Here is a 24,647-nt window from a genome sequence, read left to right as displayed (position 1 = left end):
TGAAAGCCTCCTCCGCAGGGCCCGGAGGAGGCAAAGTACGGCTGCCACAGGCTGCAGGAACGCTTGAGCAGCCCGGGTAGCACCGTTTGGGATGGGGGTAAGGTGCAAGAAAGCCCTGGCGAGAGGCTGGAAGCCTTGCTCCGCCAGGCTATAGAGGTTAATAAATACACCGTCCCCTCTCCCCAGCCCGCCTGAGGCTGACTCGCAGCTCAGCGGGTAATTGACAGTCTCAATCCAAAATTGAAACATGTGTTAACAACAACGCCACGCATCCTAGGAGCTACCCGGGAGATCGCCACCTCACGGTCTTTATATATTATTTGAATCCACCGGAGGAAAGTGTCACGAGGTTTTCAGAGCACGTTTCACCCCTACCTGTAAATCAGCTCTTATCACTGATGGCTGCTCAGACAGACCCAGCCTCTGCTTTACAGCGCCGGAGGAGGAGAGCTATTGCTCCCTCGCAGCGCTGTTTCCGTGCCGCCTCCAGGCGAAACCTGCCGGCACCCGTCCGCTTCCCGAAGGACTTCCCACCCGCCAGGGGTGAGCGTAGCAGCGGGGCAGCGCCGGCTCGCCTGTCCGGGAGCGGGCGAGGACGGGCGGATCCTCGGCGCTCCGGCACGGCGCTGGCGGCGGGGACGTGGCTCCCGGGGGAGAGCGGCAGCACTACGGCCCGGCCCGCATCCAACCCCCGCAGGCAGTCATCTCCCTACCAGGGCAAGCAGCCCACCCCTCCCCGGGCGAAAGTTACACAGCCACAAGCGGGAACGGGCGCCCGCGCCGGCGCAGCGTCTTTCCCATGGACCCGTGTTTCTGGGTCCCAGCGGAGCAGCAGCAGTCCCCCGCGCTGAGCTGAGGACCTTTCTCCCAGCAGTATTCCAACAGCTGCAGCAGGGTTGCCTACTCCATGTAGAGCAGGGAAGCTGGGGATCCCTACCGCCACCCCAAAACCCCTTTAACGAAAACCCCTTCAAGGGCCTATGCTGTCCCCGGGAGGAGGGATCGGGCCAGGGCAGGGAAAGAGCAAAATTGTGCAAAGTAGTTGGACGTGCAGAGGCAAGACAACACTGGCAGGGTTCCCCGGGGAAGGCAGGTCTCCAGGGCCTCCCACCACCGGCTCCATCCCTTCCTCCCGCCGTTGCCATCGTCCGCTTTTCACACTGGTAGCCTGTGCGAGGACCAGCCTGCCTCCTCCACCGCGGAGGCGACCGCAGATCCCCCTGCCCCGGCAGTCACACCCCCCTCAGGACGGCAGCTGACTGTGAGCCCTGCGTGGAGGTCACGACCAGCGGAACAGGCAGATGGAAAATCCCAGTTCCTGCCGCACGTAAACAAGGTGGAGACGGGCAGAGCGGCCCTCGGCGCTGCGCGGGAGGGTAAGGGCGTGGGACCTCTCCTCCGTGGCCCGCTTCCCGCCCAGTCACGGCTCTTGCCCCGGGAGCTCCCTCCCACGGCGGGCGCCGGCCGCGCTGCAGTGTGCGGAGGAGGATGGGCCCGGGAGCTCCGTCCGGCGAAGGGACGGGGCTGACGGTGGGGGTGGCCTCCGCGGGCGCTCCTGGGAGCCGCCCGGGTAGAGCGCCGTCACGGCAGCGGGGCAGAGTTTCTGCCCGCGTCCTCAGCCCCGCGGCGCGCCCACCCCCCGCGCAGCTCGGCAGCTCTCGCCCACGCGTGAACTCGCACGCACGCTGAGTCACACGGGCACGCCGCCTTTCGACACAGTGTCACGCACACGCTGCGTGTGGCACTCACGGCCTCTTCGCGCGCGCTCTGTGTCACACACACGTTTGTTCCCACGCACACTCGCTGCCTCTCTCGCACGGGCACTGCCTTCCCCGGGGAAGCCCGCCAGCTCTCACATTCGCCACCTCTCTTCCCCGCGGACACAGGCCGAGGAGGTCGCACTCAGCCACATATTCCCTTCTCTTACACCCGGGCTTTGCCACACAGCCACACGCACTCCCACTGACCCGCACCCGCGATCGCACACGCTTAGGGTTTCCCACGCAGGCACACGCGCGCTGCCTCCCTCGCAGCACGCTCCCGATCCCCCATGCGCATCGTCTCGCAGTCACTCGTCGCCGCAGACTTCCACACACGGAGCGGCACGCCGTCCGCGGCTGTTCTCCGAGCACGTCGCCACTCGTACATGCCTCCCCCTCCCGAACCGCCGGCGCTCACGCCCGGGGCAGCGAGCGGCCCCGCGGGGGAGGCCCCAGAGCCGTTCCCGGGAGGCCGCGTATGTTCGCTTGCGGGAAACCCGAGGACCTTCCCTGCGGCCCCTTTGGCAGCGCTACGCCGCCACTGACGGGCCAGCTGCGCGGCCCTGGTCCGGAACAGCTTGTGTTTGCTCCCAGCAGACGGCCAGGCGGGCGGCGGTAGGAAGGGTCAGCCGCTACTGCGCCGTGCAGCACTGGGCAGGGGACACAACGGGGAGCGGAGCCCAAGGGTCGCGGGGCAGCGGCGAGGACTCCTCAGGCGACCGGGCATCCCCCGTCCCTCCGCCCCGCTCTCGCTTCGCTGATAGGCTTTATTCCCCCACCTCGCCCCATCTCGCCGTCCCAGACTAATGCTGCGGCTGCGCTCCGACCCGCGGGCGGGTGGCCCCGGCGGAGGCAGCGCCGTGCGCTCGGCGGCTGCGATGTGCGTGCTGCCAGAGCCAGCCGGGGAAAGGCCAACGGCGCCCGAGGCGCGGGCAGAGGTAGCGGCTGATCTCTTGGCAGATCTGGGAGCGATTTGGCCGCCAAAGCCGGGAGGCCGGCCCGGATTATTCATGACGAGCGGACGAACACAATCCGTGCCCCCCACCCCCTCCTCCGTCTCTGCATATTTTGTCCCGGCCATGCAAACAATATTCAACTTGTATCCTCTTCCGTGAAGGCACCGGGAAGCCGGAGACTGCCAGGAACAGGCTCCCTTGCAGCGCACGGCAGCGGGATCCTGTTTCCCTCGCAGCGGGCGAAGAGCGGCAGCTCCGCGGGAAGCGAGCGCTTTCCGCCCCCGCCCGGCGCACGGCGGCGGCCTCTGGGCCCTGCCAGGAGTCATCGGGGGGGGGGCTGGCCGCCGTCCGGGCTCCCGGCCCCCGCCCGCAGGCGAGGGCCCCCGGCGTGCAGCCGCTGCTTTGCAAACCGCACGATCGCAGCTCTCGGAGGGCGGCACGGCGCTGGCAGTCGGCGCTGCCTTTCTGTGCCAAGCCGCGGGCACAGCGGGGCTCGGCGGCCTCGGGCGCAGCGCTCCGCTCGCCAGCAAAACCCGAAATAAAAGCCAGCCCCGCAAACATCCCCGCGGTTTGCCGGGTGCCGGTTTCCCCTTTTGCTCCCCGCAGCCGCCGGAGAAGAGCAGGCCTCTCCCCAGCGGCAGCCGCAGGCGGAGCGGGGCGGGGGGGGGCGGGGAGGCGAGCTCCCCCCGGGCCCCCTCACCGACCCCGCTCCAGCGGGGCCTCCCAGCGCGGCGGCGGGCGGCAGCCGGCCTTCCCTCGCCCCCTGTTGGAAACCACCGCGCACTGCGGGGCCGCGGCGGTGGGGGTCCGCTATCCCCCCCGCCTCCGACCGGGCCACGGCCTCCGGGCGCAGGAAACTTCCTCGCCGCGCTCAGCGGCGAGCAGCGCGGACGGCACGGCCCGACCGGGGCCCGGGGACCCCGTGCGTCTTTCGCTTTCCTTTATTCTCTGTTTCCCCTTTCCACGTCTTCCCTTCAAGTTTCCCTTTCCCCTTTCCCGCGCCCCCCCCCAGCACCCACTGCGAGAGCTACTCAGCCGAGCGCATGTTGCTCTTAAATCAAGCCTGGATATTTAAAGCTTAACTCCTAGTTTATTTTCGTCCTAGACCAAAGACGCTCGCTACTTATTCGGGAAGCTATTTAAATACCTTCCTCGACCTCCCTTCAGGGTTATGAACGCTGCTGGAGAATTTCACAAGGGTATTTGGTACCGTCGCCCCAGCTCACTAGGACGCGCCGCAGGAGCCGGGAAGCATTGCCGAGAGGGAGGGAGGATGCGTTTTGGGGCGCTGAAGACTTCTTTTCAGCCGGGGAATCGCTGTACTTGACACTCACTTCGTGGTTTGTTACTGCAGGAGGAATCTGTTTATAGTCAAACCATATTACATTGGGACGTATCGATTTTCCAGCAGTACTCCCCACCGATTTAATTGTTTTTAAGAATGTCAATTGCAGCTCTCATGTTCCGTGAATTCATCAGTGTTCAAATAATAAACCTCATAATCGTTCTAGATCATACGGCACTCTGCTCCTTACTTGCTGCGTGTGCCCCTCCGCGCCGCCCAGCCCCCACACTGACCGGACTTTACCGTGGCTCAGGGTGTATAAAACTTCAAGGAGAGCTCTAGCTGTCTGCTCCCACCTCTCTCCGGTTCACAGCCCCTCAACTCCATCTCTTAAGTTTTACTGTCTTAAAATGAATGCGCTGAAGAAATACACCCCTAAATTAGTCACGGTTCCTGGTTTCGGGTTCTACAGCTCAAAATCCCCATTGCAGCGCAGAGCAGACAAAAACAGAAAAAAAAACAACCGACCAACCAACTAAAAAAAATAGCCACACTGAGAAGTAATCGAGTCTTTAAAAAACAATTGGGAAGAAAAACAAGCTGAAACTGCCGACAAGGCACTGGGAACTTTGCGCTGCTGCTGCTCGTGGCTCCGCTAATCCGTGCAGGAGAGAGCAAATTGATGCCTTGCCCGCCGTCTTGCCCTCTGACTCCCCACACTGGCGGCACGCACACGCGTGGGCAGCCGCGAGGGATCCCACCACCCCCCGACAAAGGTCACCGGGCTGCAAGCCGCGCTGCGGTTGCCCAAGGGATACGGAGGGTGAGGGGAGGGACATGCGGTGTGACCCTCCCGTGGCAGGGACGGCTGCGGAGGCCCAGCGTGGGGACTGTCCTGGGAGGGCGAGCACAGCCACGGGAGGCGAGGGTCGCAGCCAGTCCCCACGGGAGGGGACGAGTGTCGCCGAGTACAGCTTAGCGCAGTTACTTCGCGGCTTTTCCTCCTCTGCTGCTGCTGCGGCTGCTCGGGAACCACTTTTCCCCCTCACAACATGCCCCGCGGGCAAACTCAACCCCCACGGCGGTTTCCCTCCGCGGCAACCTTTAAGCGTGCTTCTTCCCTAATGTACTCGGTGCGTTAGTTCCCAGAAATACGGCGAAGCGGCTTAATGGCAAGCAGTTTAAACTGTGCTACGAAGTTTCTATCTCTTGGGGCGGCGGCGTGGGGGGTGTTGTTGCATGGGTGGGAAATCAGGTGGGAGATGCGAGGCCGGCTGGGACCCACACGGCCGCCGTGTTTAGAGGGATCGGGACTTAGCGGTCGACTCTGGGGGGTGACGCAGCTTCTCCCCGCCGTGAGTCTGGGATCCTCTAGGACGTTTAAGGTGACAGCAGCGACCGCCCCGAAGACAAGCGCTACCCTGCAAACTCAAGGATGACCTCCAACGCTCCCCCCCGCCCTGTCCCCACAGACTAATAAAATGTGTGGACCGGGCTGCCCATTATTCCCTTCCCCCCAAGTTTCCAAGCAGCCGAAACCATCACCAGCACGTAGTCCTAGGGGAAATCCCAAGCTCTGACCCTTCGCTCCGCTCAGGAACCACAGAACTTGACCCCGGTCCCGCCTTAGCACGGCATCCTCCGTCTCTCCCTCCGGGGGAAGGGCAGGGAAAGCCTTGCTCCCGACTCCGTACGGTGAAGCCCGCCGGGAGGGCTGCGGAACCAGGCGCAAGTTGCGCCCCCGCGGTGTGCCAGGCGCGGGAAAGGGAGGTACCGGGATGCACAGGGGCATTCTGCACCTCGCACCCGCCGGAGCCGGAGAGTGGCGTCAAGGGAAAGTCGCGACAGGCCGCACGACGAGCATCCTTCGGCTTGCTTGCTCTGCCGTATCCCGCGGGCAGCCTTGGGCTGCTGTTTATTTTGTTATCAAATCAATTAAGCCGCCGATCTCGTATAAAAAGGGGGAGGGAGAGGAGGAGGAGGCTTGGAGTAAAACTGTGGCCACTCCTTTGACAACGTCTCACCAAAGCAAAGAGCTCCTCCTGTTGGAGAAATGTTTTCCTGCCGGATGGGAAACCCGCCGCAACACGCAAGCGATTTCATTTTATTACTTTATGTCGTGTTCTGTGGCTTTATGTTATACTATGTTACTGGTTTAGTTTACTTTATCTGTCGGTGGCCTCCGCACCAGCAGCCATACCAAACACCTGGTTCAAATGCTCTTGTGTGGTCTACTTCTCTTTCACCATTATGTCTGGTCCCTGGTACAATTTGGGGACCCAGTCAAACGCCCCAAAATGAGCAACGCTTCATGTGCTGTACATAGGGGCCTAGCCTCGGTAACATCAATGGTGCTCTGACAATACTCGACACCTTGTAAGTGACATTTAGCAGATGCAAAATTTCTTGGGTTGATCCAAACTCACTTACGATCTGCAGAAATCAGTGTGCTGGTCACTGGAAAGATCCATGTCACTTCTCTCTCGAGTCAGCTCTTAGGCAGGGTAATTTCTAACCTGTGCACTAAGTTCATGTCCGAGGTCACCTTAAAGTTTTTTTGAAAGTTTTCTGTTCAATGAGCTAAGCTGGGCTGAGTAGCCAGTATAATCACAACTGGTATCTTTTGGGGAAACCTTGGTAGAAAAGCCAAGCATTTGATGAGCAAAGAGATTCTCTCGAAGCCTTGTGATTTGCTGGGAAGCACTCCTCTGAATGTAGCATCTGGCTGGAACCATTGATCTGGCTGCCAGAGGAGAGCACCCAGCCAGCCGGCCCTGCAAAGAGCAAGGCTGCCAGACTTCAAGCAGTGGCTTTTGCTCCTTTCTGTTTAAATGAGCTCTGCTCTTTACCTCTCTAGTTGCTGTCAGTGATTTCAGAATGTACCCTACTAAATAGTGATATATAATAAAATATTTGATTATTTTATAGTAGTGCAAAGAGGATCGTAATCTCCCCAGTCACCGAATGGTGTGGGTGGAAGAAGGGGTACTTAGCAATTTAATTGTCTCCTAGCTGATATGATCTCACCGAAGCGACTAAGCCCTGTAACCGGGCTACATTAAACCCAAGGTATATTGCAAGATGGACCCTGGTTTCTCTTCCTACCCTGCCTTTCCCCAAGATATAGGACTGCCTGCCCAAACAACCCCCCCCCCACTTCTTTCACTCATTTGCTTTCTGGGAGACACAGACACTGAGCCCCTTGGGGATTCTTTTTGCTTGGGCATGCCACTGGGAGAAGGAATAGTTGTATGGAGGGTACAGAGCTCCTGTAGTTCCCAGCTACTCAGACGGGGAAGGCATCCTGCAGCTCTGAGGAGGAGTAGGACCATGGTGCAGGGAGTTTGGGGCAGGTGGAAGGGAGGTGGAGGTGCAGTCAGCCTAGGTTAGGCTACAAGGCAGCTCCCAGTGGGTGTAAGACAGGTATTGCTCATGCCTGTATCACATCAGCTGGCACTGAGTCGTCAGGGGTCATGCACAGTTTGAACTGTGGTACCACTGGAATAGCAATGCTCATTACAGATATTGACATCAGGAGAAAAATGGTGCTTTTGCTCTCTCCCTGTGTTGTAAGTAATCTGAAAAAAAAGTTTGGTGCACTGGATATGTGTCTTCTGGGAGATGCTTGTAGAAATAGGCACTGATTGTGGAAGTCTTCATTCCTGGAGCACTCAGCTACGCCCTGTATGCAAAAGCGGGTGCACTCACAATCAGCAGCTACTTAAAAAAAATTCCTAGCTTAATTTTGGTTGGCCAGAGATGGATAAAAATGCTAAGACATACAGGCAAGGTGCAGTAGTGTTGGAGGATGGTGAAAACTGTGACCAGAGGGTGCACTTTAAGACATTTTCTACTGCTTCTGCACAATGAGTTTACCCATTTTAGAATAATTTACTTTGCTACGTTTGCTAGGTACAGTTGATTTCTGTTATTTAATCAACAACTGCACTCTCAGGCCATCTGCTTCTCCTACTCAATCCTGCAGCAGTCTGGAGCTTTGTGAGGTGCTATGGCCATGTGCACAGTGGCCTGTGCACAGTGTAATGGCAAAAAAAGCACTCACATTCACACCAAGATGTGGAGAGAAATGGGAGGGGGAAAAACTTAGTGAAGCCAATAGTTGTGACCCTAACATGTTAACAAGACAACAATTTGGAAAGAATGACAGCAAAGTATAATTTTATTATGTTTTCACAGTCACTCCTTACCTTCTCTCTGAATTTACTCGGAAAAGTGTCTCACCTATACAAGGCACTACCAGAGCCATACAAATAATCAATGAAATGTCCAGTGTAGTTTTCAGCCAGCTCTGACTATCTGCGAGCATGATTTCACCTTCTCCACTTGATGTCAGCCACATTCACCACCCACAACCCACATGCCTCTTCCCTCTGTCCCCACACAAGCTGTATAACCATAAGCTCAAACCCTGCAGTGTGGTTTGCAAGAGGAGCAATTGTGTGGATCAGGGTGTCTTGTGAAGAAGCTGAAGTTCAGGGTATATGATTTTAGCAGCTAGTAGAAGGGTTCTATGTCAGGAGATCATGGTTGATGCCAATAATTAGTTTTCTTGTAAGAAGGAATTGATTATAGGAGAGTTCATGGTTTTGCAAAGTTCTCGCCTTCTCCCTTCTGCCAGTGTGTGAGTTCAGTGGTGCAACGAGGAGGTACAGTGTTGCACTTTGTTTTCTTGGCAGGAGAGGTCTGTGCACAGGGTTCAGGTCGAAGGTTTCGAGTGTGAAGGAAGGGAGGAAACCTGTGGGTTCTAGAAGTTGGGGGGGGTGCTGTGCTGAAGGTGAAGCTGTAGTTAAGGGCTTCAAAACATGAGCGAAGGCTTGGCTAAGGACTTCATGGCTTTCTGATATTTTTGTTGGTGGGAAGTGCCATGAGCAACTTTAATGGATTTTTAACAATATTTTCTATTTGGTGGGATTTCTGTGCAAACACTGACAGATGGCATGGGTAGCTCATGTATTTTCATGTCTGTTCCTCCCGTAGTGTCTTGCAAAGCCCTAAGTCTTCACATATCACCCCTCTTTCTGTATGATCTCTTTATTTGACTCCCCTTTTCTGTCTCCTTTTCCAGACGGTGTCCTGGATTTAATCTATACTCTGTTGTTCCTAGAGTGCAGACTAACCCTTCTGTTTTCTGACTCACTGATCAGCTCTTTCACTACTCATTTATACAGAATCACTGGAAATAGCCACATGAGTTGATATATATGGGCACCAAGAAAAAAATTAAGGTGGCAAGGGAGCACATAAACAGAAAGGGGATATGTATAGGACAGTAAGGAGGGGCAGCATCAGGAGGAGTGGTAAAGATATTGAAATGTAGGTGGGGGCTTGTCTGTAATCTGCTCTGTGGGTCTGCAGGACTGATAAGCTCCAAGGGGGAGGGTGATGTAAGAAAACTGGCTCTGTAGCCAGAATGGATCTGAGCTGGGAGAAATGGAGGAACTGCATGCTGACAAAGCCTGGGCAGCTCTCTCCCCCGAACATCTCTCCTCAAGATTTTCCCTTCTCTTCTATGGTGTCTCACACAACCCTACTGCTGTGCAGCTTAGGAGTAGTTAGGAGTAGTTACATTGATACAGTCCTAAAATTACGTTCGGCCCTTTGAAGGCAACCGCGAGGCTGATGTGGACACCGGTGAAAATGAGTTTGACACCCCTGCTCTAGACCTTACCTTGTATGGGACAGCTAAGAAGGCTAGCAGGGCTTAGTTAAGCATTGTTTCAAATGCCAGATGCAAAAAAATGGGAAGTTTCACCAGGTTTTAGAATATTTGACTTTTATTTGTCAGTGATTCTTACTGAAGACAAACTTTAATAGTATTTATGTCTAAAAATACTTTAAAACCTGCTTCTTGGGGAAGAATACAGACTCCAGGCACCTGACCACAAAAGTGAATTTCTGTCAGTGACACAGCCTGTGCATATTTAGGGGACCCCGCTTTGCCCTCTCCTTGACAGGATAGTGGGTTGCCGTGGGGTTCATCTGCTCATGTCACTGTCATCTGTCATGACATATTCATATAGGACCCAGCTGCTGAAGCTTACACTAAGAAGGAAAAAAAAGGTAAAAATAGTTGGTTGATGTTTATGTGGTTTCTTAGGCTACACCTGCACAGTCCTTTTCAGGGCTTGCTGTTTGAAGAATCATTAACCTTACATATATATGCTGTCCTATATCTTAAGTAATATGCCCTTCTACTGTTAACCTTTAAATAATGCAAGTGCAGAAAAAGCCTTGTCACTACTGAGCACCTCCCAGTAAACTTTGGCAGCAGTTTAATGTCAATACTAAAAGCATAATAACATTTTAGTAAACCGTTTTCTGAGGTGAGATTGATTCTTTTAGATTTGCTGTGAGATCTTTTCAACTCAAGAATTTTAGAAATGCTCATGTTTGGAGCCAGCAGTCTGGAGATGATGAAGTTTTTTGTACCAAGGCTGAGCTTGTTCTGGATCTGCGGCAAACTACCCAAGGCAAAACTGAGTCCCATCACATGTATCTGCCTCAGACTCACTCCCTGCAAAAGAGGCATTTGGAAGGTCCTGGCCACGCAGCTGTTGTGGTTGACCCTGAGTCCTCCAGTGCTGGGGGAGGAAATGATACCCTGGTTCTGCCCCAGCTCCCTGTGGTGAAGCAGTCTAGGGCTCAGACTCCAGCAAGGAGCAGTGAGGAAGTTGGTACTGTACTGTGTATAAGAGTCATCCTGGAGAAAAGAGGGAAGCACAGACTGGGTAGACAATATGGCAGTGCCTGATTCCCTCTGAAGTAGTCTCTCAAAAGCATTTGGGCTAAATGATGCCGGATCATTGCAGTAACAGCGATAACAAAGCAATGCTCATTGATTTGAGTATCCCCAAGACAGTGCTGGGTCTTAAAAATTATCATCAACCTGGCTGATACAGCTACAGGGAAAATGAAGTGTGCACTCACCTTCTCTCATTTAAGAGACTGATCAAACTGAAATGGGTAGCTATGGAAAAGGTAGAAGACGTTTCCTGTATGTATGATAGATAAGAGAAACTGCATGGGCAGCTTCAGGAAAGTGTCAGAAAGCAGTAAACATAACACCACTTGTAGCAGGACTGGGAAAATAATTAGAGCAATTGCTCTGGGGTTAAAGTGCTTTCTGAAAAAATGTTGAAGCTGTAGGCAAAGAAATTGTCTCCTCTTGCCTGATTCCTTCTGGATTCTAGGAATCAAGAGTTTGCAAATAAACGGGGATGCACCAAAGAAATAATTAGCGGTTTCTGGTTTCTAATACAAATGAATGCTATATTTTAGCCATGCTGCCCATCAAAACAGGCAACTATGCATTGAAAAAGATGCAAAAATATAAATGCATTTTCAAGGAATGAAAACTGTGTTCCTTTTTGATAACTCCCATGTTGTGTTTTCTGTGATACCTCACTCTTGGTTCTGTGAGAAAAGAGCAGAGGAAAAACCTTTCTGGTCACTGACATAGCAAAATTCCCTTATTACTGGTCTTTGAGGATCAGGCTTGCAAATGCTGAGCCTCTGTCTCTTCTAGAGAAGTGGCCTTGGGGTACTGTTGCCGCCGGGTCACTCTGAGCCAGTGTAAGCTCCTGTGCATGCAGGGCTCTGGCTGTGGCTGGCCCTGCTCAGCTCTGCCTTGGCTCCCAGTGGAGTCAGCACTGTCAGCAGCACTGGCAGAGGCTCAGCTTGGGTTATGTGCTTAGGCAATATGCTCTGCATATAGCAACATGCTATACGTATATGGTATTTGCTTAGGTGGTAGGTTACTAGTATTGGGAAAGGTTTAAGCGGGGGGAAGGGAAAAGTGCAGTCCCTTAACATAGAGACTCACACAGCAAAGGCTCTGTAAAGCAAAGCCCTATATCCCCAAAACACAATTTCAGATCTATTGTTAGAGAGTAAAAAGGCAGTAATTAGGATTGGGGACCAATTGCGCTCTATTGCCAGGGAAGATAATTCTCAGCACAGATACACAGCTAGCTCTATTTTTATTCTATCATTTCTTTTTTCAGCATGCTGAAAAACTCAGAGAAGAAAAAGTGACAAAGAGAATCCAGAGGTGTCCAAGTAAAGTTACTTGTGAGCAAAATGTAATCCATCAGGAGACTATTTACAGTGTCTATTTTAGTAAAAGTCCCCAAACTACAGTTCTTTGGAATTAAAATAAATATTGATTTAATGCATAATATAGGCAACTGGTTTCTGGATTGTATGGTGCTATCATTTATCACGGTAAGTAGTTTTTAATGTAAAAATGAAATATACATTCTGCTGCAGCTACTTATGTTTTGTACTGGGTTGTTTGTTTTTAACCATATTGTGTTAGATGGGGAACATGAATTGACTGTCAAAAGGTGATGTCAAATATACCTCTTTTACAATTGCTAGCCTGCATGACTCCACGTATGGACTGTATTAGATCAGACTGTATTGTGCTTGGTGCATGTCCTCAGTGCCTACAAACCCAAGGCAGACCATGGCTGGGCACCAAGGCTTGCTGAAGTGTGGTGGCAGAGCCTGCAGGGGTGACACAGCCATGCAAGAGTCCTGACCCATTCGCTGCTGCACGTTGACCAGGCAGCTCCCGTCCAGCATCTGACTGACCGCCACATGAGTTCAGCAATGTGCTCACGTTTTCTTGTGCTTCTTACCACAGTTCATGCATTTGTAGGCTCTTTGTACTTGCCTCAGTGGACCTAGATGTGCTCTCCTTGAAACAAAATGCAGAATAGGGTCACCCTAGACACATACAAACATTGTTCGTGGCCCAGGTGAAAATGCTCAGTGTACAAAAAAGAAGCATCACAGTGTAGAAAAGCTCAGGAAAAGAAATTAACTAGAAATATACTTGTTAGGTGACCTGAAACTTGTGGTTGTGTCATCTGAGCTATCCTTTATTTTAAAATACAATAACCCCTTATTCCTGAGCAGAAATAAAGAATATTAAAGTCTGCATGCTTCACAAGTATACTCTGTACGTCCTGACTGCCACCTGTAGCTGCCTATGGTGGAGCAGAGAAGACAAAAGATCTATTCAGAGGGAGCCTTGGTTTCCTCCAGCATCAGCATCTGGAGGGCACAGCAAGACCAAGCCACAGCAAGACCAAGTCACATCAACACCAGCACTGGGAAGGCTCAATGACATCCTGAGGCAGATGGCAGAGCAGCTTCAGAGAGCTGCACAATCAGCAGAACATGTACAGAAAACTTTCAAAAACTGCAGGTGAGAGACAGGAGGCAGGTTTAGATAGCTGGGGATACCGAGGAAGTGACAAGCATCTTGAAGGAGTCATCTGTGCCACCCTGAATATTTGGGAAACAAGCTTTCTCCAGTGTTTGGGACAATAACTGCAAAGGCATGTTTACTAACCTCCACAGACCTCTGAGGATTGCCTTGGTTCTCTGGGTTAGAGAAATAACATCAGACTCCTTTTAAATATTTTTTTAATTTTTTTTTTAATTTTATTTTAAGATAAGTGGAACATGTTTCTTCCTTTCCTGAGTGGTATAGAAAGACCATTTTCTCTTCTAATTACCATCTGACAAAAAAATGGAAGAGCAAATGACCTATGTTTTTCCACTGTGATGTTCTTTGCTTCCTTTTATACATTTCTCTCTGAAGAGTGTATGTATCCCCCTGCCCCATATTTCCCAAGCTTTTCCTGATGATTGTGTGTTATTATGGGGATTAATGCAGGGGAAATGTAAAAGCAGCAAACGAAGCCTACGAGCTCTGTCAGGTATGAGGGATGGGCTGTTATCCTTCACACTTCCTTGTTGCAAATCCCATTTGGTGGCGTGCAAACCTGCCCTTTGCAAGTGTTTGGATCAGTCAGGGGAGAAAAAAGCCTGTGTCAGGATTGGTTTTAGCAACAGAAGGGACTGATGCTGCTCCCACCCTGGGCAGCCCCCTTCTCCAGCCGGTGAGAGCCTTCCTGGGAGCCCTCACTGCTTCTTGGTCCCACTCAGGGCTTGGCTTTCCTACCCACAGCACCTTCCATGCCAGGAAAAGGTCCTGGGCTGGGCACCCTGCCTCCCACCCCTCGGTCCTGCTGCCTGGTGAGGTGGGAGCTGTGAGAGCTCTTGGCAGCGCAAGGTCTCAGCAGACGCAGCTGGGCCTGGGCTGAAAACCTGAGTGCTGCAGAGAAGGAAACAGGCAGCTGTCCTCAACTGGGAAAAATCTACCTGTTGAGTCTCATCCTCCCTCTGCCAACATCAGCGGGAACTTGGCCTTTGATTTAGATGAGCCTACTATTTTCTGAGCTTGTTCTATTAAGTTCAGGCTAGTTAGGAGTAGTCCAATCCATCTTAACACTCTGTCCCTGCTCACAGGCTACACAGGAGCAAGTTTCCCTACCTACAGGCTTGTGATTTACAGCTCTTCAAGGTGACTTAGTACCAATGCTCTTTAGCAATTTTTTTTTTTTTCCCCACAAGCCAGTCGCTAAGGGCATTTACTGCTTGCTATTCTTGCCTTACAGTTGGTTGCTGTATCCCAAGGTATTGTCCCTGTTCCAGGACTGGTCTCACCGGTCTATAAACTAGAACCCTCTCTCTGCTCACAGATTGTCCACAAACATATCAAATTGTTCCTTGGATCCATTGTGCTCACCAGGAAAAAAAACAGAAAGGAGATTTCCAAAACAGCTGCAGAGCTATTTCCGATACACAGGCTCTCATGGGCATGGGGTCATACCAGTGCATTTTATTTTCCTATGAGTGCTCTGGGGAATACAAACCTGATGCACTGGTGAATAATGTTATCAGAAAAATATTAATAAAAATAATAATGATAATGATAATTATAATAATAGTAATAACAACCCACAAATAAATAAAAAAGAGACTGCAAATAGCAGCAAAACCGATGAAGAGGCTGATTCATGGACTGAAGTGAAAGCTTTTATGTAGCACTCACCTTTCTGACATAGATAGGACTGGAGAGTAACGCTAGAAACTAAACCTCCTTCTCAGCCAGCACAAACGGTTTAATAGTACGTTACACAGACTTCCTGAAATAGCTGCCCCCTGATTCCTCAGCCGTGCGGGGGAGGAGGAGGGAGTACATACGGATGGTAAATGCCACCGCAGGCTTCCCTACGCAGGCACCCCCATCGATGCCAATTTTTGATCCAGCAGCACAGGGCGGATTAGCAGCGGAAGATTAATTCCTTCCTGTCATCTCCCCGGGGAGGTTAAATGATCTCAGGAGCAATTTCTCTTGCTGGGAACACTGTAATCCTGAAGCAGACTGCTAACTGCTATGGTTTATGTGGGGCTGTAATGATGGCAAGGAGGTTCCAAGTTTGGAGAAGGGTCATCAGCCAAAGAGATGTTTATTTAATTAAATGGTGATTTCTTGCAACCCTTCTCTTGTGTGAAACCTGTAGCTCAGAGGAACTGTTGGAGCAATTTTTAAAATATCTGAAGGAGAAAAACCTTAATTAATTTAAAAGAGAGTCCCACTGGGTATGAGCAGTTGAACGTGGTCCATGGACTTGGCCTTAGCAATGCATGCTACCCATCTGCGTCCTTGCCCCACTTACCTAGCACAGCTACTTGAAAATGAAACTCTGGTTTAAACTTTTTGGCTCAGTTGCACAGTCTCTCTGCACCCACAGCTTCCTGTCAGTATGCTCTGTAGCTTGCCACACGAAGCTGCTCTGAGCCTGGTCTCCAGCCCGTGCTAGAAAGTGGCCCAGAGGAGAGCAGAGCAGCTGAGACTTGCAGGCAGCTGCATGTCACCTCTGCTCCTGTTCTCCCATACTCCTGATGCAGGAGCTGCCTCACTGGCGGGAAGAAGATATGGGAGCATTCCTGCAGAATCATGGATAATAGTTAAAGTGTCATCGTGCTGCTGTCCTGTCCACCCTCAGCCGATGAGGCACCCTTTTCTCTAGGCCACTTTTGCACGGCGAGGAGTATGCTGTCATGTAATTTCTGCAGCACAGTGAGTACACATGGGGCTTCCCTACCCCAGAGCAATCACCTGCAGTCAGAAATTAAATGCAGACCAATAAGCAAATAGTAAGAAAGAGCTGCAGAGAGATGAGATGAGATGAGAAGAAGGCTTCTGGTAATCATGGGTTTGAAAGGGAGTCTCAAACAGAGACTGTTCCTGGCAACAGGAAACAGAAGATAGCTCTGAGTGGGGAGACCCTCGTGAGTGACATACAAATGGGAGCATGGGAGCAGCCAGCCCCTGCGGCTGGAGCAGCACTGGGGAGGGGGGATGTGGGAAGGGTGAGCGGAGCGTATCCAGTGGACTTTGGATACGCCTAATGCTGGAGGAAAGAAAGAACACGGCAAACTGGGGTCTGTGGGCTCTTTTCCTGTGAGATGTATGGATGTGTGGACCTACAGCACACCAGCTAGTCTAGTACAAAGTCCATGTGCCTGCTCTCACCTTGGAGATGGGCGCAGCAGGGTGGGCAGAGACATGGGGTGCATCGCATTCAGTGCAGGCACCACTGGCTAAAGCCATTTGCAACCCAGCAAATTCCCTCGATGCAGTTGATGCTCAGTAGCTCCTTACTCTCCAACCACCTGTTCCTCTTATTCAATGGCCCAGCTTCAATTTAAACCTGGCTTGTAGGGGTTTAATGTGCACTTGCAAATTACCGGCTATTTAAGACTTGGCCCTATACAGAATTTCTATCACTTTAATTTAAATCAAATGAAAAAAACAGTGGAGACCTCTCTGTAGGTACAGCGTTCAAGTAGATCCCAGGGGTTTATTTTGCCCTGTATGCTTTCAGGTGTAGCTTAAACTCACATACATGCTTCAACCTGTATGTGCCTATTTGTGGAAATGGACTGTTCTTACTGAACTACCTCGCCATCCTGCCTTTGGAGAAATCGTGGCAGGGAACATCAGAACAATAAGGATGGAGGAGGGGAAGGCAGGCAAGGATATTTTGAAGTGAAAAGCAGAATGAGAGATAGGATAGGAATTACAGAGATGAAAAGCAGATCATTAAAACCAGGGGTCTGATCCTGTCCCCTGCTAAGAATTAATAGCAATAGTTATATGTATCTTGTGTGTGGGTATGGAATTGAGCCAGCATTGCAAAGGATGAATTTGGGGAAGATAACTGGTAGCAAAGACAATAGCTCAAAAGCTCTTTTGCTGATCACATCTTCAGTTCCCCTCACTTTATGCATTACTCCAGCAAAGCAGTCAAATATATGCTTAGTTGTAAGCATGTGAGCAGTTTCACTGATTGCAAGGGCACTACTCAGTTCTTTGAAAGGTAAGCGTAAGGTTGAATGTTCTGCTTGCTTCATCAGGCTTTATAAGAGCTGGGTACACAGCCTCTAAATCAGCACCTTAAACAATACCCCGACACTGAAATGCAGTCACTGAAAATTGGAAGACAGGGAAATCAAAGGCATGCAGGATGGATGCTTTTTAAATAAATTGAGTACGCCAAAGGTGAGCTCCCTACGTATTAACAGTTTATTGCAACTGCTAATGTGTGGATTGCTCCTGTAAAGCTGCAAGATTGCTGCTATTCTGTTAACGTAACAAATCACCAGTGGCACCCAGTGGCTAGAAGGGTTAATAAAAAATTTACCTTTGTCTCTCATGTTTCCCCTTGCATAAAAGTTAGCATTTAAATGCAAATACCACTGTCTTGGAATTACACGTGTTAAATCCAGACATAGCTGTTCTTCGGTGAGCTTTCAGCTGGAAGGTATCTGCTGAGTAATGACTGTCGTTTTTGTTCACAGAGGCATTTAGCCTGCAAGGTAAAATGCTTAGGCTTATAGCAAAGCACGTGGCAGGCTACAAACCCACTGCATTTTGGCACGGTTGTGGGATAGTTAATGCTTATTTATTCTGTGAGAGCACTAAACCTGCACAAATGAAAATTATGCCTCTTGTAAGAGTTCCAGGACTTTCCTCCAGAGAACACTTTCCAAAATTTGCTGACTTTCAGTACTTATGGAATTTCAAGAGCCAAGTGATCCATAGGAAAGTTAAAACCCAGCTAGTAAATGAAACGAGCAATTAACCAAACTGATGAGAGGGAACGCCAGAATTCCGTAGCCATAGTTTCTGGATCTTTAGCCTCTACTTGGTGCATACCTAATGAAAAAATGTGTCTTCTAAAAGACAAGTAAAAATGACCTAGTTTAATTTTGAATGATACATTAATTTGGCTTAAAGTACAAAACTGATCCTGCAGGCTGCAGCAGTGCTTTCAGTAGGATGAATCGTGTGACTTGGATTTGTAGGATTTTATGCATTAAAGGCTGGGGTGCAGGCAGAGGCAGAGGTTTGTTATCCCCATTCACTCCATGGGCTGTGTGGAGGTAAAGCCCCTTCACACCGTGTTGTGTTTCTCTGCCACCTTCTCCTCCATATGGTGTCTTGCAGCAGGTCAGAGCCACCTTGTCCCCACCTGACACTTCTGCTATGGGGCTGATGACAATTTCTATCAAAACTCACAGCTCTATCCGTGCACCATTTACTACTCCCCTGTCTCCCCGTTTGGAAAAAGCTGGTGTAGCAAGAGAGGGAGAAGATGCTACTCTTATCTCTGCTCCATTTTAGAGACAGAGATCCTGTGTGTGGTAGGAGGATAATGTCAGGAGCCCAAATTATGTGGTTTGCTGTGGCTCCCTGCAGTGCTGCAGGAGCAGAGAGGGGCACTGAAGACCTTTTGCTGGAGTCTTGAGGAATGGGGTGGCTGAGCAGGAATCACATGCTCATACCCTGCCAAGACCCTCCCATGGTGTATAAACAAGGGCCATGGTGAGGAATAATGGGCCACAGCCAGAAGGTGGCTGCAGCCTTTTTATTCCCAGCCACCAGAGCAGCCTTTTGCAGCTGAGGCTGTTGCACCCAGGCCCAGGCAGTCCTGTGGCAGCCACTTTTCAGAAGTCAACTATCAAATACAAGGCGGAGAGCAATGCTCCCTTCCTCCTGACACCGGACAACTGGTTTCTGCTGGGGTCTCCTTGGTCAGTAACAGCTGGTTTTGCCTGCAGTGTGATGCTCTGTGGGCTTCACAGCTTTGGGAAAGCATGGATTTGGTTTCCCATGCTCACCATGTAGGACACCTCCAGCAAGCTTTACCTGTGGTATTCAAACTTTGCTGGATGAGGTCTAATAGGGTAGTAACAGTCTTCATTTCTGTTTCAGCCATATTGTATTCTATCAAAAGGATCCAGACCACCAGTCATGCCATTTCCAGGTCCTTTTTATGAAAATAACACTTGTAGCTGCAGGTAATATACTACAGTTTGCAATGGGTTGCACGGAAGCATTGGTGAACCTGGTGTATGGAGTGGATGGGTACATCGTCAGGCAGGAGCTGCGTAGCAGGAGGGCTGTACTGTGGGATTACATTGCTTGCCAAGCACTTCACAGTCCTCCACTGGGATGTACCAGGGAAGTGCATGCTAGATTTAAAAACTTACATACCCTTCCAAACAGTCTCCTTGAAAAGTTTTTGTGTTATCATCTCTCTTGTCTCTCAGCACATTCTTTAACTGAACTGTGTGGCGTTGCCTTCATTCATCCCTCACCCCCCTGCTCTTCCCTGCCTTTTCTCAAGGCGAGTGTGGTGTGTGTGTGCAGAGTAGCAGAGTGTTCTGCCATGGTTCATTGTTTTTTCTCTTGTTGCTTACTTGCTTTTCTTTGGTTGCTCTCGTTTCTTTTTTCCCAAAGAAAGAAGCAAGTGGAAATGCAATAGGTGATATAAAATTTGCAAGCCAAAGAGAGCATACTTTCATTCCCATGTGTGCTGCTTAAAAGGAGGCTATTCACTGGCTTTTCTTGCCCATGCAAGAAAAGCTCCTCACCTGATTGGTGAGTATGGAGTTTAACCTGCGTGGGCATACTGGTATAACAGGGTTCAAATGTCCTTTCTGGCATGTCAGCATATTCTACCTCAGCCTCGATCATGTACTTTCTGGCTTTTCATTAGGAAGTCACAGTTCTGTGTGATGTCTTGTTTTTGGAGGTGGCTACAAGAATCTGCCGGGTGTTGACTGATTTCTTAATATAGTAATCAAAGGCAGAAGTGCTAAATCACTAATTTTAGAGAGTTGTTTTTTTTTTTTTTTTAACCCCAGGAGTATAAAATCCAAAGAAGACTTAATACAATTATTCCTAGGGGATAGTGTTTATACATACTGTGACCATCTGGGCATACAGCTGGCTAAACGTAGTCTTTACTGCCATCTCCTCCAGGAGAGATCCTTAGAAGGGACAGAAAAGGGCTAAAACATTACAAAAGCTGACCTTTCAGTAAGAGCATCCTCCCTGTTTTAGAAGTGTTGATCGTTTGGCTTCCCCCAGCCACTGAGGCTGCTTTATTGTGTATTTATTACTTGGATGAAGGTTGGAGCCAGAGTTCCTTGGCCCATTTATAAAGCAATTTAAATGAGAAGGCTGCTCTGGGCGGCAGTGCCGGGGACCAGGCCGAGCCGCCGCAGCAGGCGTGCCAGCGGGAACTGCCCTCAGCCTTAGGAGCGGGATTTACGGTTCACGTGCAGTTCAAACACGGCTCCCGCCGGGGGATTATGTACGCGGCCAGCGCCGGGGCATGCAAGGCAGGCTGCTGGGCTGTCCCGAATCCCGCAGCCAGGGAGGGGGGCTGCTGGCTCCAGGCAACTGTGTGTCTGGGGACTTTGTTACCCAGGAGGTATCGCTTCATCTCCCCAGCCCTTGCCTCTCCCTGCTCCATTCCCTGTGGCTGCTGGCCCTCAGGAGCTGCTGCTGCTGCTGCATGCTGCCTGATCTGGCAGGGCTGACCGGCCCCCTGAAGCCCCAGCAGGGACGCAGTGATGTTTTTTTAGAAGAGGGCCACGGTTTGGTAGCCAAGCGGCATGAAGGGACTTGCACACTCCTCAAAGATGCCGTTCTCATGGCAGAGCCATGAGAGCCAGAGCCAGAGCCAGAGCCAGGCGATGCCAGCTTTTTGCCCGGCAGCCTCTAACCCTGTGGTTTCACTGCTGCAGTGTACAGCATTGCAGGTGGGTCAGAAGCCCCGATGGGACCAGTGCTAGCCCTCCTCACTGCTGGCACAGCCCCAGGACCCGACATGGAGGTGCTTCATCCCACCTACCCATGCCAAACTGTGCCATGGCCACAACTGGGCTGTGGTGTTTTGGCACGGGGCCTTCAGCCCTAGGCAGCTTCTGTGTGAGAAATGGCTGTATTCCAGCAAATTCTGCAGCCTGCTGGGCCTCACTGCAAGCTCAACATGGCCCTGAGGGAAGTATAACTTGAGCCATAAACAAGTTAGTAAGGAACAAAAGGATATGTGAGCAGACTATCAGAGGGTCTAAATCATCAGCTGAGACTAATTTACACCACAGAAAGATTGACATATATGTTCAAGCCAGGAAAGCCCAGTCATTAAAAAAAAAAAATCCAATCTGTTCCTGCTTGCAAAAACACCTTTCTTATCAGGGCAATCCTTCAAAATCTAGCAATCAGCAGCAAAGCCCGAATTCACTATCGATCCACTTTCAGCTCTCACATACCTTCTACACTGATATCACACTGCCTTCAAAGCCCCTAGACCTCCTTTTCCCTGGTCTTGCTTCCAGCATCTGCAGCCTGGCATGAACCCCAACCTCTAGGTCACTCTGATCACCACCAACATGGCCATGCAAACAGCCTCCCGGCACATGGGGTTGCAGCGGTACCATCACTGTGTTTTTCCCAGGTAGGAATTCAGGAAATTTTGTGGCTTTCAAATGCAATTAAAAGGCACTGGGCTGGCACCTTGTCTGCCATAATATGCAAAAACAGAGAGGGACTAGTTTTTAAAGAAAACATATTAGAAAATATGACCTGCTGCACCAGGTCAGATCAAAGATCCACCTAACCCATCATCTTTTCTCCAACAGCAGCTGGCCACAGCTGCACAGGGAGGAGTACAAGCACAGGACACACACACAGTGATCTCACTCTCAGAAATATCCTTCAGCCTCAGCAAACTTTGGCTAAACAACTCCTGCCCTACAGGTATTGTCTTGGCATATCTGACTTTCTGCTCCAGAAGGGAGAGGTGAGGATGAGGGTCAGGGACTGTTACAGAACAAAGAGGTCAGATTTGTCTTAAACAAAGGAGCCCAATGGTAGCCAGCTTCACCTCCACCACAGAGGCTACTGCTAAGGATGCCAGCCCCATGGTGCTTCCAGAGCCCAGTGGGACGTGGTTACACATCAGAGGAGTCTGGCTTTCATGAGCGTGCTGCCACACCCACAGTTTTAGGGCATTTAGGCCAAGATTGGTTTCAGAAGAACTCCACAACTTGACTCCATGTGCAGAAGGTGTCTTTTGTATTCTTTTGTAATAAAGCCTGGTTACTCTCACCATTTATTAGAGCCCTCTTTCCTCCTTACTCCTTATTCCTTTTCCCTTCCCTTCCCTACCTTTCCCTGCCAAAACCTATATTAAGAGAGTCATTAGACCCACACAATTAACTCACAAACTTCAAGCCAGGAAATTTGAGAGTTAAGGCTCCAAGACAAAGTTATCTTGGCCACGGGCACGTCTATGATGTTTTCCCATTAACACCTCTGGGATGTGAAGCTCTCCGGAGCAGCCAGAGTGCCTGAGCATCCCTCTGAGCTCCTGCATAAGGCAGGGCAGAGGGCAGAAGCCCACAGATGCTGTTTGCCTTAAGAGCACCCCTACTTCCACCCATTTCTGTTGATAACACAAAAGAAATACAACACTCAAATGAGGGCTATTTTCATTTTATATATAGCCTAACCTTTGAAAACTATGCTACCTCAGAATTTCAGTTTAGGGTCTTTATTTTGCTGCTTGTTCATGTGTGCCAGAGAGAGGGAAGGGGGGCAAAAATCCTCTTTATTTCTTGAAGAGAGTTACTGGGGGAGCAGCTGAATGCTAACATGTGGGTCCTACCTGGCAGGCAGAGGCCTAGGGAAGAGTTGCCATCCCCTCACATCCCTCACAGCTCTCCTGTTCATTTGGCAACACCACTCTGCAGCATGGGGTTAGCAGGGCGATGGCAGTCCTGTTTGCAATGAATTCTTCCCATGGAACAAGACAGAACCCTTTCCCACATTTTTTCTTATTAAAAAGAAGGAAGGAAAAAGCTTCAAACTTAGAGAATATTTACAAATAGTGCTGACAGATCCACCTGTAAAGGTGTGGGTTTTTTTTTTTACTTTCTTCTAGATACATTTTTTTTTCTTTGCCTGGGAAGGAAATAGACTTATTTGGATTTTTTTTTTCCCTTCCCTTCCCTTCCCTTCCCTTCCCTTCCCTTCCCTTCCCTTCCCTTCCCTTCCCTTCCCTTCCCTTCCCTTCCCTTCCCTTCCCTTCCCTTCCCTTCCCTTCCCTTCCCTTCCCTTCCCTTCCCTTCCCTTCCCTTCCCTTCCCTTCCCATGAGGCAGCGAGGACCAGGGAGAGTTACAGAAGTTTCTTGCTTTGTTTTGCTGAGAGAATTGCAGTGCCTCCCAGGTAAATTGTCTCATCAACAGTCAAGCTGAGCAGAGAAGTTTGTTATTAACACAAAAATGTGGGGAAAGTAATTTTTCATTTTTCCTGAACCTAGAAGTGGTTGAACAAGATCTCTTCATATTTTTCCTTTCAAACTTTGCTGAAACATGATGTTTAAACACCAGCATAAAAGTGCCATGCTAAAGAAAGTTAAGCATGTTAGAAAAGAATAGCTATAATGGCAACGGCAGCCTGAATGACAAGTAGGATAAATCTTCCAGTCCATGGATGATTTGTTAAGCGTTTTGCAAATATATATACATATTACAGATATCTGTTATGTGTGTGTGTGTGTGTTCGTATAATCAATAAAATGTGTGTACGACAGATGGACGGATAAGACAGACAATTACATGATTGTGGGTCTCCTGTTATATTTATGTTCACCCATTAAAGCCACTTGTGAGTTATCCCTTGTCTCCTTGTGCTTGGAGATAAAGGTCATTAATGCCATCAGCTGTCAGGTATGCTTCACACCCAGCACAGCCACAGAGGCAGCAGGCCAGAGATCCTGGATGCTTCAGCAGCACAGCGCAGCTCAGTCTGCTTCATTTTTGAGGAAGAGGTAAGCTGGAAAAAAGCTCATTTTTTTCACTGCGCGCTGCAGCAGCCTGAGGTGGGATAATTGTTAGTTGTGCTATTTGAGGAATCAGAAAGACGTCTGCATGAACCAGAGGGTGACCTTGTGTGGTGGGGCAGGATGGATGCTCGCTCCAGGTGGGTGAAGGCAGGGCTGGGCTGTGCCTGTGGGTTCAGAGCTGTGGCCCCTGGCGCTGCACTGCCTGCGAGCCCCCAGCCCGGAGTGAAGCCGGGAGCTGCTGTGCCTCTGCTGCTGGCCTCAGCCCAAAAAATGCTGAGGGGATCTTGTTGGACATAGCTGGAAAGCCCGACTTCTGTGTGCTGTGAGGTGACAGAGCCAGAATGGAGCAGGCACAAGAAAGCCCTGCGATGTGTTGGTCGGCTTCCCGCCACCTGGCAGGGGACCAGCTGCCTCCTTGGAGCCCAGCCAGCTCACCAGGAAGAGGATGTCAGTCCACATCAATTTAGTTGCTTGTGTCTGACTTGGAAGTATCTGGAAAGGCTGAGAGAGTTCGAGTTGTTCAGCCTGGAGAAGAGAAGGCTCTGGGAGACTTTC

This window comes from Columba livia, chromosome 1 (genome assembly GCF_036013475.1).
Source record: "Columba livia isolate bColLiv1 breed racing homer chromosome 1, bColLiv1.pat.W.v2, whole genome shotgun sequence".
Classification (NCBI taxonomy): domain Eukaryota; kingdom Metazoa; phylum Chordata; class Aves; order Columbiformes; family Columbidae; genus Columba; species Columba livia.
Note: the sequence above shows the minus strand (reverse complement) of the source record.